Source organism: Rhinolophus sinicus, chromosome X (assembly GCF_036562045.2).
Source record: "Rhinolophus sinicus isolate RSC01 chromosome X, ASM3656204v1, whole genome shotgun sequence".
In the NCBI taxonomy this organism is placed as follows: Eukaryota; Metazoa; Chordata; class Mammalia; order Chiroptera; family Rhinolophidae; genus Rhinolophus; species Rhinolophus sinicus.
Window position 1 is genome coordinate 108587562 of NC_133768.1, and position 18158 is coordinate 108605719.

An 18158-nucleotide genomic window follows, 5' to 3' on the forward strand; every position below is an offset into this window, starting at 1 on the left:
TATATATACCACAACTTCTTTATCCATTCATCTATCGAAGGACATTTAGGTTGTTTCCATGTCCTGGCCACCGTAAACAAAGCTGCAGTGAACATTGGAGCACACGGGTCTTTATGTATAAATGTTTTCAGATTTTTTGGGTAGATACCCAGGAGAGGGATTGCTGGGTCATATGGTAATTCTATTCGTAATTTTTTGAGGAAACTCCACACTGCCTTCCATAACGGCTGAACCAGTCTGCATTGCCACCAACAGTGTATGGGGTTCCTTTTTCTCCACAGCCTCTCCAACACTTGTTACTATTAGTCTTGTTGATGATAGCCATTCTGACTGGGGTGAGGTGATACCTCATTGTGGTTTTGATTTGCATTTCTCTGATGATTAGTGATGTTGAGCATTTTTTCATATGTCTATTTGCCATTTGTATGTCCTCTTTGGAGAAATGTCTCTTCAGGTCCTCTGCCCATTTTTCAATTGGGTTGTTTGTTTTTTTGTTGTTGAGTTGCACGAGTTCCTTGTATATTTTGGATATAAGCCCCTTATCAGAGGCACTGTTAGCAAAAACCTTCTCCCATTCAGTTGGTGGCCTCTTTATTTTGTCGATGGTTTCTTTTGCTGTGCAGAAACTTTTAAGTTTCATCTAGTCCCATTTGTTTATTTTAGCTTTTGCTTCCATTGCCTTTGGAGTCAAATTCATAAAATGCTCTTTGAACCCAAGGTCCATAAGTTTAGTACCTATGTTTTTTCTATGCAGTTTATTGCGTCAGGTCTTATGCTTAAGTCTTTGATCCATTTTGAATTAATTTTGGTACATGGTGACAGATAGCAGTCCAATTTCATTCTTTTGTATGTGGCTATCCAATTCTCCCAGCACCATTTATTGAAGAGGCTGTTTTTCCTCCATTGTATGTTTTTGCTTCTTTGTCAAAAATTATCTGTCCGTATTTATGTGGTTTTATTTCTGGGTTCTCAATTCTATTCCATTGGTCTATGTGTCTGTTTTTCTGCCAAGACCATGCTGTTTTGATTATTGTTGCCCTGTAGTACAAGCTAAAGTCAGGGAGTATGATACCTCCAGTATTGTTCTTTTTGCTTAAGATTGCTTTGGCTATTCAGGGTCTTTTGTGGTTCCAAACAAATCTGATGATTTTTGTTCTATTTCTTTAAAAATTGCCATTGGGATTTTGATGGGGATTGCATTAAATCTGTATATTGCTTTGGGAAATATGGTCATTTTAACTATGCTGATTCTTCCAATCCATGAGCATGGAATGTCTTTCCATTTCTTTGTGTCTTCTTCAATTTCTTTCAAAATGTCTTATAGTTTTCAGCATATAGGTCCTTCACATCCTTGGTTAAGTTTATTCCTAGGTATTTTATTCTTTTGCTGCAATTGCAAAAGGAATTGTTTTTTGTATTTCTTTTTCTGAGATTTCATTGTTAGTATATAGGAATGCAATAGACTTTTGTACGTTGATTTTGTAGCCAACGACTTTTCTGTATTCGTGATTGTTTCTAATAGCTTTTTGGTGGAATCTTTAGGGTTTTCTATATATAGCATCATGTCATCTGCAAAGAGTGATAATTTAACTTCTTCATTCCCAATTTGGATGCCTTTTATTTCTTTCTCTTGCCTGATTGCTCTGGCAAGGACTTCCAACACTATGTTGAAAAGCAGAGGTGATAGGGGACAGCCCTGTCGTGTTCCTGAACGTAGATCAAAGGGCTTCAGTTTTTCACCATTAATTATGAGATTAGCTGAGGGCTTGTCATATATGGCCTTTATTATGTTAAGGTATTTTCCTTCTATACCTATTTTATTAAGTGTTTTAATCATAAATGGATGTTGTATCTTGTCAAATGCTTTTTCTGCATCAATTGATATAATCATATGATTTTTGTCCTTTATTTTGTTCATGTGATGTATCACATTGATGGATTTGTGGATGTTGAACCATCCTTGTGCCTCGGAGATGAACTCCACTTGGTCGTGATGAATAATCTTTTTAATGCATTGTGTTCGATTTGCTAGAATTTTGTTTAGGATTTTTGCATCTGTATTCATCAGAGATATTGGTCTGTAGTTTTTTTTTGTGTGTGTTGTCCTTACCAGATTTTGGTATCAGGGTAATGTTGGCCTCATAAAACGAATTAGGTAGTACTGTCTCTTCTTCAATTGTTCGGACGAGTTTGAGCAGGATTGGTATTAGATCCTCTTTGAAGGTTTGTTAGAATTCACTAGTGAAGCCATCTGGTCCCGGACTTTTGCTTTTGGGAATGTTTTGAATGACTGATTCAATTTCGCTACTGGTGATCAGTCTGTTTAGATTTTCCAGTTCTTCATGGTTCAGCCTTGGAAGGCTATATGTTTCTAAGAACTTGTCCATTTCTTCTAGATTATTGAATTTGGTGGTATATAGTCCTTCATAATATTTTTGGATGATCCTTTGTATTTCTGTGGTGTCCGTGATAACTTCCCCTTTTTCATTTCTCATTTTGTTAATTAGTGTCTTCTCTCTTTTTGTCTTCGTGAGTCTAGCCAAGAGTTTGTCAATTTTGTTAATGTTTTCAAAGAACCAGCTCTTTGTCACATTAATTTTTTTCTATTGTCGTTTTGTTCTCTATTTCATTTAGTTCTGCTCTGATTTTTGTTATTTCCTTCTTCTGACCTTGGGTTTCACTTTTTCTTCTTTTTCTAGTTCTTTAAGGTGTAACATGAGGTTATTTATTTGGGATTTTTCTTGTTTCTTGAGATAGGCCTGTAATGATATAAATTTCCCTCTTAAAACTGCTTTCGCTGCATCCCAAAAATTTTGGTAGGATGTATTTTCATTGTCATTTGTTTCTATGTATCTTTTGATCTCTCCTCTAATTTCTTCTTTGACCCAGTCGTTCTTTAAAAGTATGTTGTTTAATCTCCATGTATTTGTGTTTTTTCCTGCTTTCTTTTGCAGTTGATATCCAATTTCAAAGCCTTGTGATCAGAGAATATGCTTGGTATGATTTCAATCTTCTTAAATTTGTTGAGGCTGATTTTATGTCCCAATATATGGTCTATCCTTGAGAATGTTCCATGTACACTAGAAAAGAATGTATAGTCTGATGTTTTAGGATGAAGTGCTCTATACATGTCAATTATGTCTATTTCATCTAATGTGTCATTTAGGGCTGCTATTTCGTTATTTATTTTCTGTTTGGATGATCTATCCATAGCTGTCAATGATGTATTTAAGTCCCCTAGTATAATTGTGTTTTGGTCAATTTCTCCTTTAGTTCTGTTAGTAGTTGCTTGGTATATTTCGGTGCTCCCTGATTGGGGGCATAAATATTGATGACTGTTATGTCTTCTTGTTGTATAGTCCCCTTTACCATTATGAAATGTCCATCTTTGTCTCTTGTTATCTTTTTCACCCTGAAGTCTGTTTCATCTGATATCATTATGGCTACACCTGATTTTCTCTGGGTACCATTTGCTTGGAGTGTCAATTTCCACCCTTTCACTTTGAATCTATGCTTGTCCTTGTAGCTGAGATGTGTCTCTTGGAGACAGCATATGGTTGGGTTTAGTTTTTTGATCCAATCTGCTACTTTTTATTGGTGAGTTCAGTCCATTTACATTTAGGGTGATTATTGATATGTGAGGATTTCCTGTCATTCTATCTTTAGTTTTCTGGTAAGGCTGTGTCTCCATTGTTTCTTTGCCTTTTGTTGTTGTCTATTATTTCTGTGTGGTGGTATTCTATGATGTTTCCTCTGTTTCTTCTTTTATTACAGTATATATTTCAGTTCTGGATTTTTTTTGAGTGGTTACCCTTAAGTTTATGTAAAAGAAAGTTTGATATTTAGAGTATTCCATTTTCTTCAGCACGCTTACTTTCTCCATTCCCATATTCCGGTTCAGGCCTTTACTCTCCCCTTTTTATGTTTTGGTTGCCACAAATTGTCCCTGTTGATGGTGGTCGAATAGCCTCCTTTAGTATTTCTTGTAGTGCAGGTCGTGTATTAGAAAATTCCTCAGCTTCTGTATGTCTGAAAGGTCTTTATTCCTCCTTCATATCTAAAGGATATCTTTGCTGGATATATTATTCTTGGCTCATAATTTCTCTCTTCAATAGTTTGAATATTTGGTTCCACTCCTCCTGGCTTGTAGAGTTTCTGCTGAAAAATCTGATGATAATCTAATGGGCTTTCCTTTGTAGGTTACCGCCTTCTTTTCCCTGGCTGCCTTGAGGATTCTTTTCTTTGTCGTTGATTTTAGACAGCTTCAATACAATGTGCCTTGGAGAAGGCCTGTTGGGATTGAGGTAATTAGGTGTTCTATTTGCTTCTTGGATTCGAGGATCCAGTTCTGTCCACAAGTTTGGGAAGTTCTCATCGACAATTTGTTTGAATATATTCTCTGTTCCCTTCTCTCTTTCTTCTCTTTCTGGTATGCCCATTATTCTTATATTGATGGAGTCAGAAAGTTCTTGTAGAGTTCTTTCATTTCTTTTAAGTCTCAAGTCTCTTTCTTCTTCCATCTGTGTAATTTCCAGGTTTCTATCTTCGATGTCACTGATTCTTTCCTCCATCTGGTCAACTCTACTACCTAAGCTGGTTATTTCATTCTTAATTTCTTCTATTGAGTTCTTAATCTCCAGAAATTCTATTTGGTTCTTTTCTAAAATTTCAATCTCTTTCGTAAAATGCTCATGTTGTTCTTTGATTGTGTTTGAGTTCATTAAACTGCCTTTCTGTGTTTTCTTGCATCTCGTTGAGTTTTTTCAGAACTGCAATCTTGAATTCTCTGTCATTTAAGTCACATATTTCCATATCTTTAAATTCCTTTTCTGGAGACTTTTCACTTTCTTTCTGAGCTGTCTTGTTGCCTTGGTTATTCATGGCAATTAATGATTTATTATTTCTCTTCCTAGACATCTACAGGAGTGGGTTCTGCAACAGGTTGATAGGAAGAGGTCTTTCTTTTGTTTTCCAGTACTTGTTGATAGAATGTTTTATTTTCTCTCCGACTCCAGCCTTTTTTTTCTCTCTCACATGGTAGTTCTGTGTTTCCTCTGCACTATTCCAGATTCTCACACAATGGGGGGATTCCCTGGGAGACGGGTTTCTCCTCTGTTAATAGTTCACCTTCATCACAGGGCTTAGTGTCCGTGTGCATATGCGGAGAGCTTTTGAAGTTCCAAAGCTCTTCCTGCACCAGATTCAGAGCTCGTATTATTTCAGCAGTTCTGTTTACTCCTGCAGTGATCCGCCCAGATAGGTGGGGTCAGAGGCAGAGTGAGTTGTGAGAGGTGGCCCAGAGCAATGGTAGTGACCACCACCACAGCCGGTCCTGCTTCCACACCTCCCTCCCCTTTCCCGGAACTAGTTGGGCTGCGAATCTGTGTCTGCGGTCCCCAGTTCTCAGAACAGCAAATATTCTGTTCTTTTGATCTGACACTTCTACTGTTCTGTTTCTAGCACCAGGCAGGTGGGGGCAGGGCGAGCTCCAGGAGGGTAGGGAGGGGGCGGCTAGTCTCAGTGCTTAAGGCTTCCGTTCTCTGCTCCACAGTGAGGGCTTAGACCACCGTTTTCAGCCTTCTTCCCTCAGTCTTTTCTCCGAGGTCTCTGCCGTGAGAGTTGTGTTCAGCCTTGTTATATGCTGCCCCCTCAGCCCTGTGGGCCATAAACGGAGCCCTAGCAGTCCGAGTTCTTCCCTCTCCCACAGCTGCGGTAGTTCCGGGATGCAGCGAGCTCAGAGCAGAGAGCTAGGTCTGGGTCCTGTGCCCGCGCGGCTCTGTCTCCGCACTTCTCCCTTCCCTCCTCCCCCACTCACGTGATTTGGCCACCTTTAGGTGAATTCAGTAGTGGGCCTCTTCGTCTTGCCTGTCTGCTGTGCAGGGAGTGCTTTGTGGAGTTATTGTTGTTCGAATATTTGTAAATTCCACGGGAGCTTTACAGAGGCTCACCTCCCACCGTCATTTTTTCAAATCTCGTCTTTCACATTTTTCATGCTGCTTGATCATCCTCTGCTTGGGCAGATCTAACATAAGGAACTATTGGTATTCTTTCTTCATTTCAGAAGATCTCGCCATCATGAGTTCTTCTCCAATACTGTTGCCCAGTGGGGGACATGCTCATATCTTCTACTCCGACTACATGAGATGCATCTCACGTTCATGAACCTGAGCTAACACAAAATCATCTCTTACAGCTATGATCTGCAGTATGGGTTGGCATACTATAGCCCACCAACCAAATCTGCCCCCACCCCAACCCCCACTTTTGTAAAGTTTTATTGGCACAAAGCCACAGTCATTTGTTTACATGTTTTCTATGATTGCTTTTGTGCTGCAACAGCAGAGTTGCGTTGTCACCAGACCAAATGTCTTGCAAGAGCTAAAATATTTACTATATTGTACTTTGTGGAAAATGTGTGCTGACCCCTGCTCCAGAGAACAGATCTCCACCCCTACATGTACCCAAAACATCTTGGACTCTGTTTGCAAATATTTTAGAGGTGAGAGCAAAAGACTATGAGGAAGATAATAGCAAGAGTTCTCAGGTGAGGGGATCCAGTCCTTGCTCTGGTGCTATTTGCATCAACTTGGGAAGATCCCATTCCTGGTCCAAGTTTGCCTAGAAGGTAAAATGAAGGAATTGGTGGTCTAGAGCAGCTCTTCCAACTCTGGGATTCTGTGGTTCCAATGTTTAACCTATTAAGATTTTTTTTTATAATACAGAGGTGTATATCTACAGTTAAGACTAAAGTATGCTCCAATTTTCAAAACCCTTTGATTTTGAGATAATTTTAGATTTACAGAAAAGTTGAAAACGCACAACAGGGAACTGTCACACACGCTTCAGTCAGCTTCCCCCACATTGACATGTTACGTAACCATTGTATAGTCCTTAAAATTAAGGAATTAACCTTGGTATAATATTATGAATTAAACTACGGACTTTCCTTAGATTTTACCAGTTTTTTCACTAATGTATTTAGTCATCATATCTCCTCAGTCTTCTCCAGTCTATGACAGTTCAGCAGTCTTTCCTTGTCTTTTATGACTGACACTTGGAAGAACACCAATCAGTTATTTTGTAGAATGCCCCTCTGTTTAGTTTTGTCTCAATTTTTCTTGTGATTACTTTGAGATTGTGCATTTTGTGAAAGGCTACCATAGCGGTGAAGTGCCATTATCAGTCCATAATATCAGGGGGGACATGGTATCAATACCATGACCTTGATTACCTGGCCAAAGTGGTCTCTGACAGGATTCTCCACCATAAAGTTATCATTTCCTTTTCACACTCCTGTACTTACTAAATATTTTGAGGGAAATACCTGGAGGTTATACAGACATACTGTTTCTGCTTAAACTTTTTTCCCCACTCATGACAGCATCCTTTGGTGGATCCCACCTGCAGCATCACTGTGGTACCCTAATGGTGATTTTCTATTTCCCGCATTCCTTCTGTCTATTAATTGGAATTTTCCCATTAGGAAGCATATACCTTCTCTCACATTTATTGATTGATATCAGTATGAATTCATGGATTTTATTTTATGCTCATAGCTCATGGGTGTTTTTTGCTCGTTGCTCAAGTTGCTTCAACTTTGGCCATTGGTAACTCTTTCAGGTTGGCTTCTGTGCCCCTTCAATATGCTCCTTTTATGTTTTTTGAGGCTTCCTACCTTATGTATAAAAAGGAATGGTCTCTGGGTTGCTACAGTATTGAAAGTTTGGTTCTTAAGTGGGGTGATTTTGCTACCCCACCTCCACCCTTGGGGACATTTGGCAATGTCTGGACACATTTTTGGTTGTCACAACTGCCAAACATCCTACAGTGCACAGCACAGCTCCCCACATCCAAGAATTTTCCAAAATGTCAATAGTTCTGAAGTTGAGAAACTGGTCTAGATCATTATTTTCTTGATGGCCCGATAATGACACCAAAAATAAAAAAATAAATACTGTTAGGGACAAAAATAATGGTTTCCTTAAAATATGTTTTTAAAATTATTAAACATTTTGTGCTTATGAAATATAAAAATTAATATAATATGAAACTTCCTCTCCCAGCCATGATGGAATGCTAGGACTGATTATGGTCCATCTTAAAAAACTAGAAAACCAAACAGAATATATAAAATAATGGCTTTCAGGCACTGTATTACCTGTTGAGGTAGTACAAAAGTACAAAATGATAACTCCCAAAAGAGGGATAAAAAGTAAGATGAGTAAACAGAAATAGTCTCAGAGATGTAGAGGAAAAACTGATGGTTGCTAGATGGGAAGAGGGTGGGGATGAGGGAGAAGGGGAAGGGATTAGACAGCATAAATTGGTAACTACAATATTGCCACAGGGATATGAAAGACAGTTTGGGGAATATAAGCAATGTCTTATTAGGAAGACCACTTCATGGACGGTGTAGATGATTGACCACTGCACTGTACACCTGAAGCTGAAGCTGAATAAGACTGAATGTCAACTATATATATATAGTCATGGGGTATGGAGTACAGCATGGGGAATAGAGTCAATAGAATTGTAACAGCTATATACGATGTCACAGGAGCAATAGATTGGGGGAGGTGGGTTATCACTTTGTGAGGGGTGAAATGTCTAACTATTACATAGTTTTGTACATCTGAAACTAAGAATAAAAAAAAAGTAAGGTGAGCCCTATGATTGTTATAGCTTATTGCCTGGAATCATTATCTAGGCTTCAGCAAAGAAGAGGGAAACCAAAACAATCCTAGGGATCTTGCTCAATAAAAGAGACAAAGATAAGAGTTCATGGAATCCAAGGAGGCTGGAAATTATGAGGAACAATACTAGAGAAGTAAGATCTGTACACATAGAGAGATCTTCAGAGATATGCAGAGGGCCCCCTTGATTCTTTGACTGAATTCTGATCTGCATATGAATGAAAAAAGACTACCCTGGGTAAATGAAAGAACTACCAGAAACAAGTAGACTGAACAACTACCAGAGCTCACATAGGGTTGGGAATAGTTCATGTTCCCACCAACCAGTGTGGAAAAACCTGCAATACCTAGGATATTAGGTAGAGTCCTCAAAAAGATATTGTCCTAGTAATAGGCCTAAATTATCCCTAGACTAAGGAATCAAACTGATTCCAAGTAATTTGTCTCTATCCTGTAATAAAAATCAACAATATTTAAAGGAATACAATAAAATCCAATACCCAACAATGCAAAATACACAATTTTCAGTGTCCAAATAATATTGACCTATAAAGAAGCAGGAAAATATGATTCATAATGAGGAGACATACCAATCAAAAGAAAAACACTCTTAGAAATGATGAAATTAGCAGACAAGAATGTTAACATAGCTATTATAAATACACTTCATAATATATGAAATAAAACATATACTGGATTCAGAATTAACAGAATAGAAACTGCAGTAGATTAGATAACTTGAAGTCTTAGCTATAGAAACTAATCAAAGCAAAGTACAGAGAGAAAAGACTGGGGGAAAAGGAACATAGCATGAGTGACCTACGGATAATATAAAGTGATCAAACATATGCACAATTGAAATGTCAGGAAGGGAGAGCAGAAAAATATTTGAACAAACAGGCTGGAGAAATTTTAAACTTTATGAAAAATTAAGTATCCAGTTATCCAAGAATCTCAACAAACTCCAACAGAATAAATGTAAAAAAAGAATGGCATCATGACACATCATAATCAAATTGCTGGAAAACATTTAAAAAGAGAAACATTAAAAGCAATCAAAAAAAGCAACCAGAGGAAAAGAGACATATTACATGAGAAAAGAAGATATAGATTACATTAGACTTCTTGATTGAAACCATGTAAGCTACAAGACAGTGTAGTGGCACCTTAAATGTACTAAAGGAAAAAAAAAGTCATCCAGAAAGCTAAATGCAGTGAAAATATCTTTCAAAAATTAAAAGACTTTTTAGTAATGTTTTTCTGATCTATTTCATTTATTTCTGATCTAATCTTTGTTATTTCCTTTCTCCTTGTAATTTCAGGGTTTGTTTAGTCTTTTTCTACTTCCTTGAGGCGTAAAGTTGGGTTGTTTGTTTGAGATCTTTCTTTTTTCTTAATGTAGGCATTTATTGCTATGAACTTCCCTCTTAGAACTGCTTTTGCTGCATCCCATAAGTTTTGGTATGTTGTGTTTCTATTTTCCTTTGTCTCAAGATGTTTTGTTTTTAGTTCCCCTTTGATTTTTTCCTTGGCCTACTGGCTATTCAGGAATGTGTTATTTAATTTGCAAATATTTGTGGATTTTCTAATTTTCATCTTGTTATCCATTTCTAGTCCCATACCATTGCAGTCAGAAAAGATATCTAATGTGATTTCAGTCTTCTTAAATTTGTTAAGACTTGTTTTATGACTTAACATATAATCTATTCTGGAGAATGTGCACTTGAACGTATGTGCTGCTGCTGTTGTATGGAATTTTCTGTATATATGTCTGTTAGGTCCATTCGATCTACAGTGTTAATCAAGTCGTCTGTTTCTTAATTGATTTTCTATCTGGATGATCTATCTATTGTTGACAGTGGGGTATTGAAATCACCTACTATTACTGTATTGATGTTCATTTCTCTCTTCAGTTCTTTCAATGTTTGCTTTATATAATTAGGTGCTCCAATGTTCGGTACATATATATTTATAACTGTTATATCCTCTTGGTGAATTGACCCCTCTGTCATTATATAATGACCTTGTATGTCTCTTGTTAGAGTTTTTGACTTAAGGTCTATTTTGTCTGATATAAGTATAGCTACCTCTGATATCTTTTGATTACCATTTGCAATGAATATCGTTTTCTATCTCTTCACTTTTAGCCTATGTATTTCCTTAAAGATAAAGTGAGTCTCTTGGAGGCAGTGTATAGTTGTACCTTATCATTTTTTTTAGGTATTAGAGCATTTATTATGCTTCTGGAGTCCCCAAGGTGGGCTAGTTGTATCTTATATATTTTATCTATTCAGACACTCTACGTATTTTGCTTGGAGAATTTAATCTGTTTATAGTTAAAGTAATTATTGATAAGTAAGGACTTATTGCTCTTTGTTAATTTTTTCTGTTTTGTAGTTCCTTTGTTTCTTTATTCCTTTCTTGATGTCTTTTGTGATTTTTTAATACATTTCAGACAAAAGCTGAGAGAATTCATAGCCGACAAACATGTACTACAAAGAAATGTTAAAGAAAGTTCTTCATACAAAAGGAAAATGATAGCAAATGAAAATTTGGATCAAACAAAGGGCATGAAGAGCACTGGAACTTCTAAACATGTGAGTATATATAAAAGACATTTTTTTAATTTTCTCCTTAAATGAAAATTAACTGTTTAAATGAAAAATAATAACAGTATATTGGAGTATTTATAATATATAGAAATAAAATGCATGGTAACAATAGCACAAAGAACAGGAAAGGGAGAAGGGAAGTATGCTGTTTTAAGTTCTTAGAGCATATGTGAAGTGGTATAATATTGCTTGAAGTTAGATTGTGCTAAATTAAACACTTTCTTGAAAGCCCTAGAATAACCAATAAAAATGAGACAAAGAGAGCCATTAAAGCCAATACTGGAGATTAAAAGGAATCATAAAAATAACTAATTAAAAAGAAGGCAGGAAAAGAGAAGAAAAAATAAGACCAAGATGAAACAAATAAAAATCAGATAGCAAGGTTGTAAATTAAAACCCCACAAAATCAATAACTTAATATAAATGGTCTAAACACCCCAATTAAAAAATAAAGATTGTCATTTTGAGTAAAAAAGCAAGACTTAACTATATGCTGTCTATAAGAATCCTGCTTTAAATCTAAAGACACATACAGCTTAAAAGAAAAAATAAGCACAAGCAAACACTAATGAAAAGAACGTTAGAGTAACTATATTAACACCAGGCAAAGTAGATTTTGGTACAAGGAATATTACTAGGGATAAAGGGAATAGTTCGTGATAATAAAGAGATCCATTCATCAGGAGGATATAACAGCCTTAAATGTATATGCATCTAATAGGGGAGCTTCAAATATGTGAAGTAAAAACTGAAAGAAGTATAAGGAGAAATAAGCAATTTCACAATTATAGTTGGAGATTTCTTTTTTTTAAAATTTTATTTTATTAAATTTATTGGGGTGACAATTGTTAGTAAAATTACATAGATTTCAGGTGTACAATACTCCTCTTTCAGTCATTGATAGAACAAATAGAAAGAAAATCAGTAAAGATACAGAAAACCTGAGTTGTGGTTTCATCCAAATTTATCTAATTCACTTTTATAGAATATTCCATCCAACTAGAGAAGAATATATATCATTTTCAAGTGCACACAGAACATTCACAAGGACCATATTCTGGGCCATAAAAAAAGTCTCCATAAATTTAAGAGAATTTAAATCATGTAAAGGATGTTCTCTAGCTGCCAAGCAATCAAACGAGAAATTAGTAACATATAGAAATCTGGAAAATTCCCAATACATGGTTTTTAACAGCTTTTTAAAGATATAATTCATGTATCATGCAATTCACTCATTTAAAGTATACAGTTTAATGGGTTTTAACATTTTCAAAGATATGTGCAACCATCACCACAGTCAATTTTAAAACATTTTCGTCACCTCAATAAGAAACTGTATCCTGTAGCTATCATCTCTCTACCTCCCCAAATATACCTAAACCACCAATAATCTACTTTCTGTCTCTATAGATTTCTCTGTTCTTAACTTTCATATGAATGGAATCATATAGCATATAGTCTTTGGTGACTGGTTTCTTTCACTTGGTATAATGTTTTCAAGGTTCATCTACATTGCAGCATATATCAGGACTTATTTCTTTTTTATGGCTAAATAATGTTCATTATATAGCTGTTCCAGATTTTATCTATTCATTCATCCATTGATGGTTATTTGAATTGTTTTCACCTTTGGGGTATAATGCTGATATAATTACTCATGTACAAGTTTCTGTATGGACATATATTCACATTTTTATTGAGTATATAAAAGGAATGGAATTAGCTGGGTTGCATTGTAACTCTTTATTTGTTTGAGGAACTTCCAGATTGCTTTTCCAAAGCAGCTGCACCATTTTACATTCCCACCAACATCGTCTGAGGGTCTGGTTTCTCCACATCCTCCCTAACACATGTTGTTATCTGACTTTTTGATTCTAGCCCTCCTAGTAGGTGTGAAATGATATCTCATTGGGGTTTTGATTTACATTTTCCTGATGACTAATGTAGAACAGCATTTCATGTGCTTATCGGTCATTTGTATATCTTCTTTTAAGCAATATCTGTTCAGATCCTTTGCCCATCTTTAATATGTTTATTTTTATTGCTGAGATGTAAGAGCTTTTCATATGTTCTAGATACAAGTCCCTTGTCAGGTATATGATTTGCAAATATTTTCTATTCTGTGGGTCATCTTTTTATTTCCTTGCTGACATCAATATATGGATATTAAACTGCACTTTTCTAAGTAACATATGGGTCAATGAACAAATTTCAAGAGTAATTAGAAAATGTTTTGAACCAAATAAAACTGAAAACACAACATTACAAAATTTGTAGGGTGCAGCTAAAACGATACTTATAAAGAAATATTTAGTATTCAGTGCTTAATTTAGAAAAGTCTAAAGCGAACTATCTAAGCTTCACTTGAAGCAATTGTTTAAACATTTATATACTAGACATTGTCAGATCAGTCTCCAAAGTGTTTATGCCAGTTTGTGCTTCCAGCAACAGTGCATGTTCTTATCATCAACATTCCTGATATTGTTAGACTTTACTATTTGGCCAAATGGATGTGAAATGTGTTTCCTTGCTTTAGTTTATATTCCCTGATCACTGCAGAGTTGACCAACTTTTCATATATTTAATGGCCTTTCAGTTCTCATCCTCTGTGTAGTTCCCGTTAACATTTTTGCCCATTTAATTGGGTTGTCTGTCTTAACTTTTTGATTGGAGGAAGTCTTAAGATATTAAGTGAGTGCTTTCCAGTGATATCTGTTGAAAATGTCTTCTCCCAGTCTGTAGCTATCTTTGAACTTCGTGTTGCCTTTGTTGTATAACTGTTTTAATTAGAAGAAGTCCAATTTATTAGTACTTTTAAAGTATGGCTTGTGTGTTTTTTTCTCTTAAGGAATCCTATCTCATCATAAATATACTGTGTTTCCCCGAAAATAAGACCTAACTGGACAATCAACTCTAATGTGTCTTTTTTTTTTTTTTTTAATTAAATTTATTGGGGTGACAATTGTTAGTAAAATTACATAGATTTCAGGTGTACAATTCTGTATTACATCATCTATAAATCCCATTGTATGTTCATCACCCAGAGTCAGTTCTTCCATCACCATATATTCGATCCCCCTTTCCCTCACCTCCCCCCCCCCCGTTACCCTCTGGCAACCACTAAACTATTGTCCGTGTCTATGAGTTTCTGTTTCTCATTTGTTTGTCTTGTTCTTTTGTTGTTTTTGGTTTATATACCACATATCAGTGAAATCACATGGTTCTCTGCTTTTTCTGTCTGACTTGTTTCGCTCAGCATTACTCTCTCAAGATCCATCCATGTTGTCACAAATGTTCCTATATCATCTTTTCTCACTGCCGAATAGTATTCCATTGTGTATATGTACCACAACTTCTTTATCCATTCATCTATCGAAGGACATTTTGGTTGTTTCCATGTCTTGGCCACCGTAAACAAAGCTGCAATGAACATTGGAGCACACGTGTCTTTATCTCTAAATGTTTTCAGATTTTTTGGGTAGATACCCAGGAGAGGGATTGCTGGGTCATATGGCAATTCTATTCGTAATTCTTTGAGGAACCTCCACACTGCCTTCCATAACGGCTGCACCAGTCTGCATTCCCACCAACAGTGTATGAGGGTTCCTTTTTCTCCACAACCTCTCCAACATTTGTTACTATTTGTCTTGTTGATGATAGCCATTCTGACTGGGGTGAGGTGATATCTCATTGTGGTTTTGATTTGCATTTCTCTGATGATTAGTGATGTTGAGCATTTTTTCATATGTTTATTTGCCATTTGTATGTCCTCTTTGGAGAAATGTCTCTTCAAGTCCTCTGCCCATTTTTCAATTGGGTTGTTTGTTTTTTTGTTGTTGAGTTGCATGAGTTCCTTGTATATTCTGGATACTAGCCCCTTATCGGAGGCACTGTTTGCAAAAATCTTCTCCCATTCAGTTGGTGGCCTCTTTATTTTGTCAATGGTTTCTTTTGCTGTGCAGAAGCTTTTAAGTTTCATATAGTCCCATTCCTTTATTTTAGCTTTTACTTCCATTGCCTTTGGAGTCAAGTTCATAAAATGCTCTTTGAACCCAAGGTCCATAAGTTTAGTACCTATGTTTTCTTCTATGCAGTTTATTGTGTCAGGTCTTATGCTTAAGTCTTTGATCCATTTTGAATTAACTTTGGTACATGGTGACAAATAGCAGTCCAGTTTCATTCTTTTGCACGTGGCTATCCAATTCTCCCAGCACCATTTATTGAAGAGGCTGTCTTTGCTCCATTGTATGTTTTTAGCTTCTTTGTCAAAAATTATCTGTCCATATTTATGTGGTTTTATTTCTGGGTTCTCAATTCTATTCCATTGGTCTATGTGTCTGTTTTTCTGCCAATACCATGCTGTTTTGATTATTGTGGCCCTGTAGTACAGGCCAAAGTCAGGAAGTGTGATACCTCCATTATTGTTCTTTTTTCTTAAGATTGCTTTGGCTATTCGGGGTCTTTTGTGGTTCCAAACAAATCTGATGATTTTTTGTTCTATTTCTTTAAAATATGCCATTGGGATTTTGATGGGGATTGCATTGAATCTGTATATTGCTTTGGGTAATATGGCCATTTTAACTATGTTGATTCTTCCAATCCATGAGCACGGAATGTCTTTCCATTTCTTTGTGTCTTCTTCAATTTCTTTCAAAAATGTCTCATAGTTTTCAGCATATAGGTCTTTCACATCCTTGGTTAAGTTTATTCCTAGGTATTTTATTCTTTTTGCTGCAATTGCAAAAGGAATTGTTTTTTGTATTTCTTTTTCTGAGATTTCATTGTTAGTATACAGGAAGGCAATGGACTTTTGTGCGTTGATTTTGTAGCCAGCAACTGTACTGTATTCGTTGATTGTTTCTAATAGCTTTTTGGTGGAGTCTTTAGGGTTTTCTATATATAGCATCATGTCATCTGCAAAGAGTGATAATTTAACTTCTTCATTCCCAATTTGGATGCCTTTTATTTCTTTCTCTTGCCTGATTGCTCTGGCAAGGACTTCCAACACTATGTTGAAAAGCAGAGGTGATAGGGGACATCCCTGTCGTGTTCCTGAACGTAGAGCAAAGGGCTTCAGTTTTTCTCCATTAATTATGAGATTAGCAGAGGGCTTGTCATATATGGCCTTTATTATGTTAAGGTATTTTCCTTCTATACCCATTTTATTAAGTGTTTTAATCATAAATGGATGTTGTATCTTGTCAAATGCTTTTTCTGCATCAATTGATATAATCATATGATTTTTGTCCTTTATTTTGTTTATGTGATGTATCACATTGATGGATTTGGATGTTGAACCATCCTTGTGCCCCGGGATGAACCCCACTTGGTCGTGATGAATAATCTTTTTAATGCATTGTTGTATTCGATTTGCTAGAATTTTATTTAGGATTTTTGCATCGGTATTCATTAGAGATATTGGTCTGTAGTTTTCTTTTGTGCTGTCCTTACCAGGTTTTGGTATCAGGGTAATGTTGGCCTCATAAAATGAGTTAGGGAGTACTGTCTCTTCTTCAATTTTTGGAAGAGTTTGTGCAGAATTGGTATTAGATCCTCTTTGAAGGTTTGGTAGAATTCACTAGTGAAGCCATCTGGTCCCGGACTTTTGCTTTTGGGAAGGTTTTGGATGACTGATTCAATTTCACATTGGTGATCGGTCTGTTTAGATTTTCCAGTTCTTCATGGTTCAGCCTTGAAGGCTATATGTTTCTAAGAACTTGTCCATTTCTTCTAGGTTGTTGAATTTGGTGGCATATAGTCCTTCATAGTATTCTTGGATGATCCTTTGTATTTCTGTGGTGTCCGTGATAACTTCCCTTTTACGTTTCTGATTTTGTTAATCAGTGTCTTCTCTTTTATCTTAGTAAGTCTAGCCAAGGGTTTGTCAATTTTGTTAATCTTTTCAAAGAACCAGCTCTTTGTCACATTAATTTTTTCTATTGTCTTTTTGTTCTCTATTTCATTTAGTTCTGCTTTAATTTTTATTATTTCCTTTCTTCTGCTGACCTTGGGTTTTACTTGTTCTTCTTTTTCTAGTTCTTTAAGGTGTAACATGAGGTTATTTATTTGGGAGTTTTCTTGTTTCTTGAGATAGGCCTGTAATGAGATAAATTTCCTCTTAAAACTGCTTTCGCTGCATCCCAGAAATTTTGGTAGGATGTATTTTCATTGTCATTTGTTTCTATGTATCTTTTGATCTCTCCTCTAATTTCTTCTTTGACCCAGTCCTTCTTTAAAAGTATGTTGTTTAATCTCCATGTATTTGTGTTTTTCCGCTTTCTTTTTACAGTTGATATCCAATTTCAAAGCCTTGTGATCAGAGAATATGCATGGTATGATTTCAATCTTCTTAAATTTGTTGAGACTGATTTTATGTCCCAATATATGGTCTATCCTTGAGAATGTTCCATGTACACTAGAAAAGAATGTATAGTCTGATGTTTTAGGATGAAGTGCTCTATAAATGTCAATTATGTCCATTTCATCTAATGTGTCATTTAGGGCTACTATTTCGTTATTTATTTTCTGTTTGGATGATCTATCCATAGCTGTCAATGATGTATTTAAGTCCCCTAGTATAATTGTGTTTTGGTCAATTTCTCCCTTTAGTTCTGTTAGTAGTTGCTTGGTGTATTTCGGTGCTCCCTGATTGGGGGCATAAATATTGATGACTGTTATGTCTTCTTGTTGTACAGTCCCCTTCACCATTATGAAATGTCCATCTTTATCTCTTGTTATCTTTTTCACCTTGAAGTCTGTTTCATCTGATATCATTATGGCTACACCTGATTTTCTCTGGGTACCATTTGCTTGGAGTGTCAATTTCCACCCTTTCACTTTGAGTCTATGCTTG

At 36.0% G+C, this 18158-nt stretch overlaps 1 protein-coding gene across 1 annotated transcript in view; it reads left to right on the forward strand.

Moving 5' to 3' along the window:
- MAMLD1 (mastermind like domain containing 1) overlaps positions 1 to 18158 on the forward strand; it is a 486280-nt gene that overhangs the window by 128246 nt on the left and 339876 nt on the right. Inside the window, exon 9 of the mRNA XM_074324231.1 lies at positions 11149 to 11290. The gene's annotated coding sequence lies outside the window, so the exon portion shown is untranslated. The remainder of the gene's footprint in view (positions 1 to 11148; positions 11291 to 18158) is intronic.